Source organism: Salmo trutta, chromosome 15, assembly GCF_901001165.1.
Source record: "Salmo trutta chromosome 15, fSalTru1.1, whole genome shotgun sequence".
In the NCBI taxonomy this organism is placed as follows: domain Eukaryota; kingdom Metazoa; phylum Chordata; class Actinopteri; order Salmoniformes; family Salmonidae; genus Salmo; species Salmo trutta.
This window is the reverse complement of record NC_042971.1, coordinates 59,426,840-59,443,793: the sequence shown is the minus strand read 5'-3', so window position 1 is coordinate 59,443,793 and position 16,954 is coordinate 59,426,840. Positions and strand designations below refer to the sequence as shown.

The 16,954-nt window shown below is 42.1% G+C and overlaps 1 protein-coding gene across 3 annotated transcripts in view; it reads left to right on the top strand.

Moving 5' to 3' along the window:
- Nucleotides 1–1,341: 1,341 nt before the first annotated feature.
- prlra (prolactin receptor a) overlaps nt 1,342–16,954 on the top strand; it is a 28,018-nt gene continuing 12,405 nt past the window's right edge. Inside the window, exon 1 of one of the 3 annotated variants that reach the window (XM_029692363.1) lies at nt 1,342–1,551. The gene's annotated coding sequence lies outside the window, so the exon portion shown is untranslated. Of the gene's footprint in view, nt 1,561–13,160; nt 13,293–16,954 lie in introns of those variants that run through there. The other 2 variants (XM_029692362.1, XM_029692364.1) reach the window with 2 other exon arrangements.

Sequence of the window (16,954 nt, the reverse complement as noted above, 5' to 3'; positions counted from 1 at the left end):
TCTGACCATGCTTAGAATAATTCCTTGTAAAGCTTACAATATGTTTCATTGTGCACATGTTACACATCAAGAAATATATTGAGGCAAAAATTACAGACAGTGTAGCCTACAAATAGAACTCAACTGGCCATCACAGAGAGACAGATAAACAGCTTGATTATATGTTTAGAGGAGCTATTCTGTGTATAAAGTGATGAGGAAAGGCAAAAAAAAGTACTTAGCTGTTCTACAAGTGGTCTGAGGCAGTCGGTAAATAACGAGCGTTTTCAAGTGCAACTTTACTTACAATGGTTATGTTTAACAGTTCAGAGATTTAACGATGCTCCTACGAAGGTTCTAACGATGAATTTAGCCTTAAGATGCTTTTGGGAAACTGAGCTCAGGACTCAGGGTTAGACATAACGTAGTAAACTAAAATCCGGGACATTCAAACGTTTGGTATGGTATGCATTATTAAGTTGTGGATGTCCATCGTCCATTTCGTATGATATGTTCCGAATTATAATTCATACAATGTTACGAATTTGCAATATGTATGATATGTTACGAATTCCAATTTGTTGATGCTAAAGTTAGCTAGGTTGCTAGGTGGCTAACGTTAGCTAGGCTAGGGGTTAGAGTTAGGAGTTAGGTTAGGGGAATGGTTAGCTAACATGCTAAGTAGTTGCAAAGTAGATAAAAAAGTAGAAAGTAGTTGCAAAGTAGCTAATTAGCAAAAGTTGTCTGTGATGAAATTGGAACACGGCCACCCCAACCAACCATCCTCCTTCTTAAGTAATATAATATATACCATTTAGCAGACGCTTTAATGCAAAGCGATCTATAGTCATGCATGCATATATTTTAAGTACCCTGGAAATCTAACACACAACCCTGGCAGTGCAAGTGCCATACTCAACCAACTGAGCCATACAGGACCACATTAACCTTCTGTTTTATGGCAAACATAACTTAACATACTAGTTTGAGTGTCCCGGATTTTTGTTGACCATGTTATGTCTAGTCTATGAGACCAACCTGACATAACTGCTGCGCTAAATGCAATTTAACTGTTGGATCTCCTATAGATGGATAGATGGTGGGCCATCAAAACCGATAGTCTGAAGGGAGTGACATCACATTATAAACACATAGATCAACTGGGGAGATGAAATGAATGAAAATTGAAATATGTTGCTTGTATTGAACTCAAAGTGGATACATTTATTTCATTTAGCAGAGCGACTTCCAGGAGTATAGAGTGTACTGTATCTAAATGCGTTGGAGAGTATTATTTCGGAGCTGGGCGGAGTTTCTAGATCTTGTGGGAGGGAGCGGTCAACACCGTCAACTCCTCTCTCGCCCTCAGGACCGGAGATGCTGAAAGCTCTTTAGTGTGGGGTTTAGTCTTGAGGTACATGGCTGTGTGTGTCCTCGTTCTGTGTTATAGCCAAGTATCCCATTACAAAACAACAGATATCAACAAAGTTTCCGTTGGAGCGCCGTCGCATGGGAGTCAAGCTCCTCTGGAAAGCATAAGGAATTTAAGGAATTGGCTGGACTTCGCCGAATGTAAGTGAGGTGAGTAGGCTACATTACATAGCCTGATTTGATTTACTTAGCCAGGATAGTCCACTCGGTAACACTGACACTGGTTTCCAGGGATGGAAACTAGGTGGGTGGGCGATCTAGTTAGTTTCATCAGCTAACTTCCAAAGCATAAATAGACTACATTAAGAAATACGTTTTAATACTTTAAAAATACAAACTTTAGCACAACACTTCATAATTTACAGTAGGTTAAGAAATATCATAGAAAAGAATGATCATTTAAATGAATCACTATATTCTCTGCACCATATTCTAATATGTAACTCTATTGTATGTAGGACACAGCAGGGCCGGTGCCAGAACGGATCAGTTGGACGGGCATTTGATTTCCATAGGGGGTCAAGTTTTTTCATATTAAAGACATCATTTAACTGTAAAAATGTATTGCCTTTTAATGTGGCATGAACACAACCAGTCATCTGATTGTCAAATAAATCACATCGTAGGCTGTGCATGAGTTTGGAGAAGCTTACAATTTTCCTACCATTTCCACGGAGCTGCGTGCCAGTTTGGATTATCATATGCGCATTTTCATGGAACAGTAGTATAATTTCAATAATAACGTTTTCGTTTCTCAAAATCATTGTGACTTGGTTAATCATAAAATTCTTAATTAAAATGAGAACAAAAAATCTCAAAGTAAAAATTAAACTAAGGCAAGAGCACCAGCCGCAATGTAAACTAAACAAAATACATAAATCCGACAAAATTAAACAGTAGAAAATATCAGGATGAAAATCCAGCTACTTTCAATCGCATTAATCTCTCTACTTCCACCTGTCTGCCTCAATTTCTATCTGTCTTGACTTGAACTATCGCTAGTGAAGTGCAACATTGTATAATGTCAATCAACTGGTTTAGGCAAAGGATGTAAAACGTGCAAAGGATGTAAAAGGTGTTTTTTTTTTACTTCGTTGCTTTACTGTGTGAGGTGAAGACAAAATTACTGAGAAACTCAGTTTATTAGTGGTGGAAATGGTGAGTTAAGACAATCAGAACATCCCCAAATGGGCACTTTCCTACATTTGCGCGCAGCAGGCCAGGTAGACCGACTTCTATGCATGCTCAGGTGCGTGTGCTCCCTTAACATTAACAGACCAAACCAGACACATGCTCATTGCTCACATGGAACACTCCAAACAAAATATAATACACAATATTGACAAAACTCATAGATGGTTATGAAATAAATCAAAACTTGTTTCTTACAAGTGTAGCAGGTTGTGAACTCTGCAAATATATTTTATTTATTTATTTAACCAGGTAGGCTAGTTGAGAACAAGTTCTCATTTACAACTGCGACACAGAGTTACACATGGAATAAACAAACATACAGTAGAAAAAGTCTATATACACAGTGAGTGCAAATGAGGTAAGATAAGGGAGGTAAAGGCAATAAATAGGCCATGGTGGCGAAGTAATTACAATATAGCAATTAAGCACTGGAATGGTAGATGTGCAGAAGATGAATGTGCAAGTAGAGATACTGGGGTGCAAAGGAGCAAGATAAATAAATACAGTATGGGGATGAGGTAGTTGGATGGACTATTTACAGATGAGCTATGTACAGATGCAGTGATCTGTGAGCTGCTCTGACAGCTGGTGCTTAAAGCTAGTGAGGGAGATATGAGTCTCCAGCTTCAGTGATTTTTTTGCAGTTTGTTCCAGTTATTGGCAGCAGAAAACTGGAAGGAAAGGCGGCCAAAGGAAGAATTGGCTTTGGGGGTGACCAGTGAGATATACCTGCTGGAGCGCATGCTACAGGTGGTGACCAGTGAGCTGAGATAAGGTGGGGCTTTACCTAGCAGAGACTTGTAGATGACCTGGAGCCAGTGGGTTTGGCGACGAGTATGAAGCGAGGGCCAGCCAACGAGAGTGTACAGGTCGCAGTGGTGGGTAGTATATGGGGCTTTGGTGACAAAACTGATGGCACTGTGATAGGCTGCATCCAGTTTGTTGAGTAGAGTGTTGGAGGCTATTTTGTAAATGACATCGCCGAAGTCGAGGATCGGTCAGTTTTACGAGGGTATGTTTGGCAGCATGAGTGAAGGATAACGGTTCTAATCTGAGAATGAGAACTGTAGATTATTGTAATTAATACATGCATTAACATAAATGAATGTAACCAAATTATGGGGATTAGCAGTACATGTACTACTGGTGATATATATATATATATATATATATATAATGGGGAATTTATCAAAATTAACAATCAAAGGGGCAAATAATTCACACAATGAATGTGCAGGAGAAGGCTGAGAGATTGGTGGGAGAAGGCTGAGAGATTGGTGGGAGAAGGCTGAGAGATTGGTGGGAGAAGGCTGAGAGATTGGTGGGAGAAGGCTGAGAGATTGGTGGGAGAAGGCTGAGAGATTGGTGGGAGAAGGCTGAGAGATTTGTGGGAGAAGGCTGAGAGATTGGTGGGAGAAGGCTGAGAGATTGCTTTGTGGAGAGATTCGCCTATATCTCCGACACACACCCCTCCCCTTCTTCTTGTCTCAACATTTGAAATTATTCTCTTCACACATATTTTAGATGCTTTTCACTGGCAGCTGCAACTCAATAATCAGCTAGGCTAATTCATGACCCCACCATGTAAAAAAACAAGTTATGTAATCATTGGCCAATGTTGACTTTTTTACATTTATTTGGTCTATTACAAATCAGTCGGACAGTATTTTTGACAATATTTCAATCTGAAGACAGTGTGGTTTTTAGTGACTGAAATGCATCAGAAAGGTGTTGGGAAATTCAGAAGATCCATCAGGCAATAATTCTGTCATCAGTACCACTGTTGTTGTATGATCTTCCAGTCTGATTTAGTACCTAGTCTTGTCCAGTCTGATTTAGTACCTAGTCTTGTCCAGTCTGATTTAATTTAATTTTTGACAATATATTGTATCATTTTGGCAATATTATTTTTTCACTAGTTGGCTGTACCTAGACTGAAATCCAAATCCATAATAGCTTGTTCTCCAGCTTCTTTTTAAATAGGGAGACGATTTGTTTTCAGCACTTTTATTGACTGTTTTATTTTAAGTTTTATTTTCAAGGATGGTGGTGGCTGCATCATGGTATGGGTATGCTTGACATCGGCAAATACTGGGGAGTTTTCAGGATAAAAACCAACGGGATCCTAGAGGAAAGCCTGATTTCAGTCTGCTTTACATCAGACACTGGGAGAGGAATTCACCTTTTCAGCAGGACAATAACCAAAAACACAAGACCAAATCTACACTGGAGTGACTTACCAAGAAGACAGTGAATGTTCCTACGTGGCTTTGGCTTACTGTCTAGCCATGATCCCCAACACCTTGATAGAGCTTGAAGAATTATGAAAAGAATAACGGGCAAATATTGCACACTCCAGGTGTACCGAGCTCTTAGAGACTTACCCAAGAAGACTCACAGCTGTAATCACTGCCAAAGGTGATTCTAACATGTATTGACTCAGGGGGGTGAATACTTACCTAATCAAGATGTATTCATGTTTTATTTTTTATTAATCTTTTTAAAAAAGTATACATTTTTTCTTCCACTTTTCACACTGAGTATTTAGTTTAGATCGTTGGCGACAAATTACAATTAAATCCATTTTAATCCCACTTTGTAAAACAATAAAATGTGAATGAAATCCAGGGATGAATACTTATGAAACCCACTGTAGTCGAGGCTAGCTAGTAGTAAATGAATCGGTGGAAAGTGCTGATTTGTGAATTGTATAATGAGATTTCCCCTGTGAGTCAATGAGAAATCCTGCTGTGTGCTTGTTTTGAATTGAGGAGACTAGCTGTCAGCTGAGAGAGAGAAGCTGCACCCTGCTCTCTCTTTTAGCACTGAGATGTGCATTTGTATCATGTTTGTATCCTGCCCTTGATTATATCTAATTAGCTCTGTAGGTGTCAAGTCAACTGCCATTTTTAGTTTAGCCAAACTAATCTAATGATAACATTGGTAATAAAAAAACATGGTTATTAACAATGATTGACACTCCCAGGATTTATCACATCAACCACAGTCCTAAAATCAAATCTAGGCTACATTAATCTTGGAAAAGGTACAACTTTGTTTGTGTGAGTGTGGTTGGCACGTGTTGTGCCAAGCAGCAAGGTTTGATGTGCAGAACCTTCAACAAGGTTGTCATTAGAGGTGGTGGTGGTAGAAGTGGGTATTGCTGTGCTTGTGTCTGTGTCAGCATCCATAGAATTAGGAATGAACACTTAAGGGCAAGCCCCTGTGGAGGTTGTGTGCAGATAAAGGTTGTGTGAGATTGATTTATCTCTATGCTGTCTCACAGTAGCTGTGGTGAGGTAATGGCAATTAACTCAAATCAAAGTTTATTTGTCACGTGCGCCGAATACAACAGGTGTAGACCTTACAGTGAAATGCTGAATACAACAGGTGTAGACCTTACAGTGAAATGCTGAATACAGGCTCTAACCAATAGTGCAAAAAAGGTATTAGGTGAACAATAGGTAGGTAAAGAAATTAAACAACAGTAAAAAGACAGGCTATATACAGTAGCGAGGCTGTAAAAGTAGCGAGGCTACATACAGACACCGGTTAGTCAGGCTGATTGAGGTAGTATGTATGTGTAGATATGTTCCGATTCAAACTAAATCTATTTGTATAGTTGTGAACAAGGCTAAGCTGCTCATCTACACGCTTTCACTTTGCTCTCTCTCTCTCTCTCTCTCTCTCTCTCTCGACCAATGATTCAGTATTCCATAGTTTCCATGGCATGTCCCTTCAATGTAAAAGTGCAGTAGTTACTCACAGTTATTTCTATAGCAATGAACCTTTTTTCACCTACCATATTTAACCTGGCAAGGTCCTTGATCTGCTTGGAAACGGGGGCAGCCCAGGGGTTACTCTGGAAACGGGGGCAGCCCAGGGGTTACTCTGGAAACGGGGGCAGCCCAGGGGTTACTCTGGAAATGGGGGCAGCCCAGGGGTTACTCTGGAAACGGGGGCGGCCCAGGGGTTACTCTGGAAACGTGGGCAGCCCAGGGTTTACTCTGGAAACGGGGGCAGCCCAGGGGTTACTCTGGAAACGGGGGCAGCCCAGGGGTTACTCTGGAAACGGGGGCGGCCCAGGGGTTACTCTGGAAACGGGGGCGGCCCAGGGGTTACTCTGGAAACGGGGGCAGCCCAGGGGTTACTCTGGAAACGGGGGCAGCCCAGGGGTTACTCTGGAAACGGGGGCAGCCCAGGGGTTACTCTGGAAACGGGGGCAGCCCAGGGGTTACTCTGGAAACGGGGGCAGCCCAGGGGTTACTCTGGAAACGGGGGCAGCCCAGGGGTTACTCTGGAAACGGGGGCAGCCCAGGGGTTACTCTGGCTACTAAATAACCTCGTCTCAGGGCTGCATTGCTACTGAGCTACCTAGGCTAGGCTACTAGGCTACTAGGCTACTCAGAAGTAGAGGGTGTAGCAGCTCTTGGAGGTGGAAGAAGAGAATGTTTTCATGACTCTGTGAACAGTGAAAACACTGAGTCATAAGACATGGTGAGGGTGAAGGAAGTATGTGAGACAGGACAGAGGGGTAAACACTTGCGATATTTACTGTAAGCAACATATGGCACAATATGTTGTGCCATGTGTTTGTCCGTGCATATGTCTGTATGAGATGTCTCTCTGCGTTAAATGTTGGTGAACCATTGGTGAGAACACCATGCCAGGGGCCCTGCTCAACATGTCCATTCACTACAGTTATATATCTTTCCAGTACAACAGTGACAACTTTCTGGATGTTTAGAATACAATGAATCTCATCCTACAAATGGTCCATGATGCTCTGGTTCAGTTTTTACACTTTGTAAATAATTTGACCTAAACTCTTAGGAAAAAAAAGGGTTTTAATGGTATTCAGAGTCCCTCCATGTGTGTTCTGTGTGCTCTGTGTACCTACAGTAGGTGTACCTTGGTGTGTTCTGTGTGCTCTGTGTACCTACAGTAGGTGTACCTTGGTGTGCTCTGTGTACCTACAGTAGGTGTACCTTGGTGTGTTCTGTGCACCTACAGTAGGTGTACCTTGGTGTGTTCTGTGTGCTCTGTGTACCTACAGTAGGTGTACCTTGGTGTGCTCTGTGTACCTACAGTAGGTGTACCTTGGTGTGTTCTGTGCACCTACAGTAGGTGTACCTTGGTGTGCTCTGTGTGCTCTGTGTACCTACAGTAGGTGTACCTTGGTGTGTTGCAGCCCTGGAGGAAAATATTAGCACAATCAAAGAATTTAGAATAACTAGAAATGGCAGCCATTTGGAAACACAGTAACCAGTCCAATCACAAACCAGGATGTTTATTAACCCAAATACATTTTTCAAGAGCCATCCTCTTGAATTGGTTGTGTGTGTGTGTGTGTGTGTGTGTGTGTGTGTGTGTGTGTGTGTGTGTGTGTGTGTGTGTGTGTGTGTGTGTGTGTGTGTGTGTGTGTGTGTGTGTGTGTGTGTGTATTATCCCACGCCCCAGGATACTTCTCAGTGCACAACAGCCCCGTCCCCATCCTGTATCAACAGAATCATGAGCAGGCTGGTCAGGCCGGTTTACACTTTACTGTTTAGGTCACATGACGGTCAAGGTTCTTCTGACAAGGCCTCAGTGTGTCTCAAGGTTAGTGTGTGTATGTTTCACTTTTCTTTTCTTTTTTCCTTTATTTAACTAGGCAAGTCAGTTAAGAACAAATTCTTATTTACAGTGACGGCCAATATAGAAGGATATCTAAACAACTACACACTTACACACTAATTACCTGCTATTCCAGTCTGAAGGCAGCACCCACCCGAGCCAGTCCAGTTGGTGTACTGATGTTTGACGACCAGGCCTGTGCACAAGGCAAGGCCCAGGTCAGGTTCTAATTACCTGCTATTCCAGTCTGAAGGCAGCACCCACCCGAGCCATTCAAAACCCTACTAGCCTTGAGGAGTCATACCTGAGCCCCTTAATAATGAAATATCCCTAATCGTTATTCACCCAGGGAGCATCAGGATACAGGCCTATCAGAAGAAGCCCTAGGATCTCCTTACCGTACAGGGTGTTAACTCGGGGATTTGATACCTCACACCTTCTGAAATGAGTCTGTAACCTATTCTGTTCTCTGAACAAGCATTGGGTGTTGGGAATCAACAACACACTGGGCTACAATAACGTGCTCTGCTGTTCCCCTTTGGTCCAGGCTGAAAGATCAAACATAACCCTATTGTTTGAGGAGGAGCATTGTTTGATCTTGTAATTGTAATACACCCCTATCCCACTGTCAGGAGGAATCAGAGAGAGAAAAAGGAAGATGCTGTAGAATTCAGCGTAGTCTACCTCATTGGCCTTGACAGTGCTCTGACTGTTCTAAACTCCTTGTGAGTAACAAATGGTTGTTTGATCATAATCAGTCATTGTATCGGTTGAAAGGGAGGTAAAGAGAAAAATAGAGTCCCCCTCCACCATTATCTAGGAATAATTGTAATCATTCCCTCACATAAAGTATCACCCCATGGGGTTGCCATGGACACCACCTCTCTTCTAGAATGCCATCTCATCTTTAGACTCAAGGTTCTAGAATTGCTTTTAGTCCAAAGAACGTTGATTCATTTCATAGTTGTATTCCAAAGAAAGTGTATTTATTTTATGATTTTATTCCAAAGAAAGTGTATTTATTTTATGGTTTTAATCCAAAGGAAATACAGGTCCAAGTACAGTGTAGTAAATGCAGTGAAGGCAGATTGTAAAAATAATTCATTACTACTTATTTTGGCATATTTACTGGTATCAGGGTGTAGATTTCCCATAAAGGCATTTATTTTTTTATTTTTAAATCTAGTTGAACTACTAATGACCAAGAAATAAAGTAGAAGATATTAACCTAACCCATTGTTATCTAGCCTACTGACTTAGATATGGCCTATAGTTGAGATTTAATTTAACCTTTCAATCACGATAAAGTTTCTAGAGGGATAAACCAGCAAGGGATAGAAAAAGGGGAACCTGAGTGAGCAAAAGATGAGAACCGTGAGAACGAAGACATTTAGGGTCACTATACAGACGTTGAATCAATTTATGTTTATGAGCGTCCCTGTTTGTTTGCCTTCACTCACTTTGCCAGCTTAGCGGGCTGCAGCTTAGTGATGCTATGGTTATGTAAGACAGAGCTATATACAGCCGGAGGACAATCCTCCCCTCCTTTCAACCACTTCAACTCTAATCTGACAATTATCAGATTAGGGTGACGTACAAATCAATTTATATCCATCTATCTCCATGATTATGTCTGTTGGGAAATGTAAATATTGGTGATCAATATCAAAGAACGTTTTGTAATGTAGGTCTAATTGCGGCAACTTCAAAATATTGCCATCTACAGAGTTAGCCATCCCTGAGACCAGTCTGGTAGCTCGTATTCATCTGTAGGTTAATAATGAAGAGATCTACAGAGTTAGCCATCCCTGAGACCGGTCTGGTAGCTCGTATTCATCTGTAGGTTAATAATGTAGAGATCTACAGAGTTAGCCATCCCTGAGACCAGTCTGGTAGCTCGTATTCGTCTGTAGGTTAATAATGAAGAGATCTACAGAGTTAGCCATCCCTGAGACCAGTCTGGTAGCTCGTATTCGTCTGTAGGTTAATAATGTAGAGATCTACAGAGTTAGCCATCCCTGAGACCAGTCTGGTAGCTCGTATTCGTCTGTAGGTTAATAATGTAGAGATCTACAGAGTTAGCCATCCCTGAGACCGGTCTGGTAGCTCGTATTCGTCTGTAGGTTAATAATGAAGAGATCTACAGAGTTAGCCATCCCTGAGACCAGTCTGGTAGCTCGTATTCGTCTGTAGGTTAATAATGTAGAGATCTACAGAGTTAGCCATCCCTGAGACCAGTCTGGTAGCTCGTATTCGTCTGTAGGTTAATAATGTAGAGATCTACAGAGTTAGCCATCCCTGAGACCAGTCTGGTAGCTCGTATTCGTCTGTAGGTTAATAATGTAGAGATCTACAGAGTTAGCCATCCCTGAGACCAGTCTGGTAGCTCGTATTCGTCTGTAGGTTAATAATGTAGAGATCTACAGAGTTAGCCATCCCTGAGACCAGTCTGGTAGCTCGTATTCGTCTGTAGGTTAATAATGTAGAGATCTACAGAGTTAGCCATCCCTGAGACCAGTCTGGTAGCTCGTATTCGTCTGTAGGTTAATAATGTAGAGATCTACAGAGTTAGCCATCCCTGAGACCGGTCTGGTAGCTCGTATTCGTCTGTAGGTTAATAATGTAGTAAGGTACGGTGGAAGCTTATGCAAGAGGGCTTAATAAACAAAAAGAGTTCAATGCATCGATCGACGAGACTTCGAGGAGGGTCAGCCTACTTTCTGATACAGAGTGTGTTATGATAAACTGTGTTCACTGTCTTCAATACAGTGGCAGCTGCATTCATATAATCGATTTTCCCCATAGTCTATAACCGGTATGAATGTCAACTGAATGATTTGTTATCTGCTATTTAATGAAACGCATGCCCTATTCTTATAAAGGAAGTTCATTTTAATTCTTAACTTCTTAAGTAACTAATCAATATGGTTTCTGAAAAATAGTTTTTCGTCTATCCAGATACCCAGATATTAATAAGCGGGGACACGATCAATGTGTAAATCATCAGATACATTTTTACGTGATTTGGAAAATAACATATAATTAGTTTTGCCTGCATTAAGTTCCAATTTCAGTTCAACAAAGGCTTTCTGCAAAGCATCATTTATTATGATTTGTTATTTATTTCACCTTTATTTAACTAGGCAAGTCACTTAAGAACAAATTCTTATTTACAATGACGGCCTACCGGGGAACAGTGGGTTAACTGCCTTGTTCAGGGGCAGAACGACAGATTTTTACCTTGTCAGCTCGGGGATTCAATCCAGCAACCTTTCGGTTACTGGCCCACTAGGCTACCTGCCGCCCCAAAAAGCCGATTGTAGTTCTGTTAGAGCGCTGTCAACAGAATGCACAGCGGTATCATCCTCATACACGTGTTAGCTCCTCAACCTGAGGTTTGGCTAAACTGGACCAATGATTCAGCATACCATAGTTTCAATGGCAAAAGTACAGTAGTAAAACACAGAGTTTATTTTCCCACTAAGTAACCTCGTCTCAGGGATGCTTTGCTACTGAGCTACCTAGGCTAGGCTACTAGGCTACTCAGAAGTGGAGGGTGTAGCAGCTCTTGGAGGTGGAAGAAGAGAATGTTTTCATGACTCTGTGCACAGTGAAAACACTGAGGCATAAGACATGGTGAGGGTGAAGGAAACACTAGTGGTATTTACTGTGAGACAGACCGTCACAATATGTCGTACCATGTGTTTGTCTGTGCATATGCGTCTGTGTGGTGAGAAAACCATGCCAGTAGGCCTGCTCACCATGTCCATCCACTAGATTATATTATGTACAGTATCTTTCCAGTACGACAGTGACAAGCTTCTGGATGTTTCCATTACAATGAACGTCATCCTACAAAAGGTTCCATGATGCTCTGGTTCAGTTTTTATACATCATTTGACCTAGGTTGCCTCCTAAATGACACCCTATTCCCTACATCGGGGATGGGCAGCTCCAGTCCTCCGGGGCTGGAGTGGTGTCACACGTTGTCCACATCCCACAGCTGATTAAAACTAACTGAATTCTGAACTGAAGATCATAATCAGTTGATTGTTGGAGTCAGGTGTGTTAGCTGGGGCTGGGTTAGAAGTATGACACCTGTCAGGCCCCCTGAGGACTGGAGTTTCCCATCCCTGCCCTAGTGCACTACTTCTGACCAGAGCCACAGGGCTTAAAAGTAGTGTACTATGTAGGGAATAGGTTGCCATTTGGGACGTAGTCCTGGTCATGAGAGATACCATTCATCAGACACAAGGGACAGTTTGAAGACGCTCAGCAACCTCTGTGCCATTCAGAAGATGAACAGTAAGAAGGAAATGTAATGAGACTAATGTATATTTCACCAGGGAGCTCTGCAATAACGATGTCCATCGTGTAGATACAGCGCCTTCATAAAGTATTCATACCCCTTGACTTATTCCACATCTCAATTAAAAATTGATTAAATCCATTTTTTTTTCATCTCTCACCCATCTACACACAATATCCCATAATGACAAAAGTTTAAAAAAAAATTTAATGCAAATATATTGAAAATGAAATTTACGTAAGTATTCACACCCCTGAGTCAATACATGTTAGAATCACCTTTGGCAGTGATTTTTACAACAGTCTGTCTGAGTAAGTCTCTAAGAGCTTTGCACACCTGGACTGTACAATATTTTCATATTATTATAAAAAAAAATCTTCAAGTCTTGCTGTAGATTTTCAAGACGATTTTAAGTCAAAACTGTAACTAGTCCACTCAGGAACATTCAATGTCGTCTTGGTAAGCAACTCCAGTGTATATTTGGCCTTGTGTTTCAGGTTATTGTCCTGCTGTGTGTGTGTGTGTGTGTGTGTGTGTGTGTGTGTGTGTGTGTGTGTGTGTGTGTGTGTGTGTGTGTGTGTGTGTGTGTGTGTGTGTGTGTGTGTATTATTCCACGCCCCAGGATACTTCTCAGTGCACAACAGCCCCGTCCCCATCCTGTATCAACAGAATCATGAGCAGGCTGGTCAGGCCGGTTTACACTTTACTGTTTAGGTCACATGACGGTCAAGGTTCTTCTGACAAGGCCTCAGTGTGTGTCAAGGTTAGTGTGTGTGTGCGTACTGTGATTCATATAGAAAGATATCTAAACAACTACACACTTAGAGTGTCTAAAGACTACTTTGTTGAGCCATCGTACCTACTGTACACTCTTAGAAATAAAAGGTACAATCTAGAACCTTAAAGGGTTCTTTGACTGTCCCCATAGGAGAACCCTTTGAAGAACCCTTTTTGGTTCCAGGCAGAACCCTTTTGAGTTCCGTGTATAACCCTTTACACAGAGGGTTCTACATGGAACGCAAAAGAGTTCTACCTGGAACAAAAAAGGGTTCTCCTATGGGGACAGCTAAAGATACGTTTTGGATCCCTTTTTTCTAAGATTGTGGCTTTTGTAGCAGTCTCCAGTTGGTGTACTGATGTTTGACGACCAGGCCTGTGCACAAGGCAAGGCCCAGGTCAGGTTCTAATTACCTGCTATTCCAGTCTGAAGGCAGCGCCCACCCGAGCCATTCAAAACCCTACTAGCCTTGAGGAGTCATACCTGAGCCCCTTAATAATGAAATATCCCTAATCGTTATTCACCCAGGGAGCATCAGGATACAGGCCTATCAGAAGAAGCCCTAGGATCTCCTTACCGCACAGGGCGCAATCTGATACCTCACACCTGAAATTGCAGTCTGTAGCCTCTTAACACCTGGGATGATATCCTAGACCTAGGGTTATCCTAGACCCAGGGTTATCCTAGACCCAGGGTTATCCTAGACCTAGGGTTATCCTAGACCCAGGGTTACCCTAGACCCAGGGTTATCCTAGACCCAGGGTTAACCTAGACCTAGGGTTATCCTAGACCCAGGGTTACCCTAGACCCAGGGTTACCCTAGACCCAGGGTTATCCTAGACCCAGGGTTATCCTAGACCCAGGGTTACCCTAGACCCAGGGTTATCCTAGACCTAGGGTTATCCTAGACCCAGGGTTACCCTAGACCCAGGGTTACCCTAGCCCTAGGGTTATCCTAGACCCAGGGTTACCCTAGACCCAGGGTTATCCTAGACCCAGCGTTACCCTAGACCCAGGGTTATCCTAGACCCAGGGTTATCCTAGACCTAGGGTTACCCTAGACCCAGGGTTATCTTAGACCCAGGGTTATCCTAGACCCAGGGTTATCCTAGACCCAGGGTTATCCTAGACCCAGGGTTATCCTAGACCCAGGGTTACCCTAGACCCAGGGTTACCCTAGACCCAGGGTTATCCTAGACCCAGGGTTATCTTAGACCCAGGGTTATCCTAGACCTAGGGTTATCCTAGACCCAGGGTTATCTTAGACCCAGGGTTCTATAGTTATTCCAAAGAAAGTTGATTTATTTCAAGCTTTTATTCCAAAAAAATCTAGTTTAACTACTAATGACCAAGAAATAAAGTACAAGATATTAACCTAACCCATTGTTATCTAGCCTACTGACTTAGATATGGCCTATAGTTGAGATTTAATTTAACCTTTCAATCACGATAAAGTTTCTAGAGGGATAAACCAGCAAGGGATAGAAAAAGGGGAACCTGAGTGAGCAAAAGATGAGAACCGTGAGAACGAAGACATTTAGGGTCACTATACAGACGTTGAATCAATTTATGTTTATGAGCGTCCCTGTTTGTTTGCCTTCACTCACTTTGCCAGCTTAGCGGGCTGCAGCTTAGTGATGCTATGGTTATGTAAGACAGAGCTATATACAGCTGGAGGACAATCCTCCCCTCCTTTCAACCACTTCAACTCTAATCTGATAATTATCAGATTAGGGTGACGTACAAATCAAGGCACCATGGAGTAAATACCACCGTCACTCTGGGGGTCAGAAGTCGTGGAGGTAACAAGGTAGCTAGATGGAGTAATATAGTTAAATCAGTGTTACTTCATCGGCTTAGTGGAAGTAGCAGTTAGGCACGCAGAACAGACGATCTCTGACTGGCTGCTATTAGTTAGTGATCCCTTCAGTTCATTTTTTTATTTTGGCGATCCACAGTCCTGCAAATGGGGGTTGCACTGCAGTCTGATCAACACTGCTACTGCTGCTGCTTTAAGGTAGTTGTTGCGAAATTGTTAGGTTAGATTACTTGTTAGATATTACTGCATGGTCGGAACTAGAAGCGCAAGCATTTCGCTACACTCGCATTAACCCCTGCTAACCATGTGTATGTGACAAATAAAATTAGATTTGATTTGGATTTGTTTCTCCTTGGTTATGATGACACATAAGCCCTCAGTGTTACACAATCAGATGTGCTGTACATGCCAGCTGGAAAGAGGAGGAGCTTTGTTCATCTTTGTACACATGGGGGAAAACAATATCCTTTTTCTCCAGCTTTTCTGTCATGTTTACTCTTCTCTCCAGGCCTTAAATATATTTTTATATCATTCTATATACGATACTTCAAAAATTCAATTGACTCATGACTACTTCAAAGTAGCAAGGCTATGTGGTTCCAGCTCTTTCTCAGGGTGTTAAGATAAAATGCTGACCTGGGATGAAGCCATGAATTGCTCAGTAACAAGACCTTATGCACAGCACACTCCAGCTGTCAGAGAGATTCACACAGAGATTCACACGTCTTTCTGGCTCGCCTTGCACACAGATTACATCACAGTGTAGAGAACCCTGTTGGTCCCCATGAACAGAGCCTAATTGACCTCGTTAGTTACCCAGTTACCCAATTAGACAGGATGTCAGCATGCAGAGGATCCACTCTACAGAGAATACTGGGAGGAAACTCTGTTGCTGAGGGAATATTTTTCCCTCAGCAGTTTCAGGTGTATGATCAAATAAAACATGTTTAATACTCTGCCTGAAAAGCTGAATTTTCCAGCTATTTGTTTCTGTTATTATTTTCTATCAAAATATCACAGCTATTTTCCTCAGCTTAGTATTATATTCTGATCTTCTATTGATTTTCACCTGAATGGTGGTAAACATCAAGACAACATGAATTAATATTTTACAAGCATCAAATCAAATCATTTTTTTTATTGATCACATATACATGGTTAGCATGGTTAATGCGAGTGTAGCGAAATGCTTGTGCTTCTAGTTCCAACAGTGCAGTAATATCTAACAAGTAATCTAACAAATTCACAATGACTACCTTATATACACACAATGTAAGGGGATGGAATCAGAATATGTACATATAAATATATGGATGCGCGATGGCCGTGCGGCATAGGCAAGGTGCAATAGATGGTATAAAATACAGTATATACATATGAGATGAGTAATGTAGGATATGTAAACATTATTAAAGTGCCATTATTTAAAGTGACTGGTGATACCTTTATTAAATCCATTTATTAAAGTGGCAAGAGATTTGAGTCTGTATGTTGGCAGCAGCCTCTCTATGTTAGTGATGGCTGTTTTAACAGTCTGATGACCTTGAGATAGAAGCTGTTTTTCAGTCTCTCTGTCCCAGCTTTGATGCACCTGTACTGACCTCGCCTGTGGATGACAGCGGGGTGAACAGGCAGTGGCTCGGGTGGTTGTTGTCTTTGATGAACTTTTTGGCCTTCCTGTGACATCGGGTGCTGTAGATGTCCTGAAGGGCAGGTAGTTTATCCCCGGTTATGCGTTGTGCTGACCGCACTACCCTCTGGGGAGTCTTGCGATTGAGGGCGGTGCAGTTGCCGTACCAGGCGGTGATACAGCCCGACAGGATGCTCT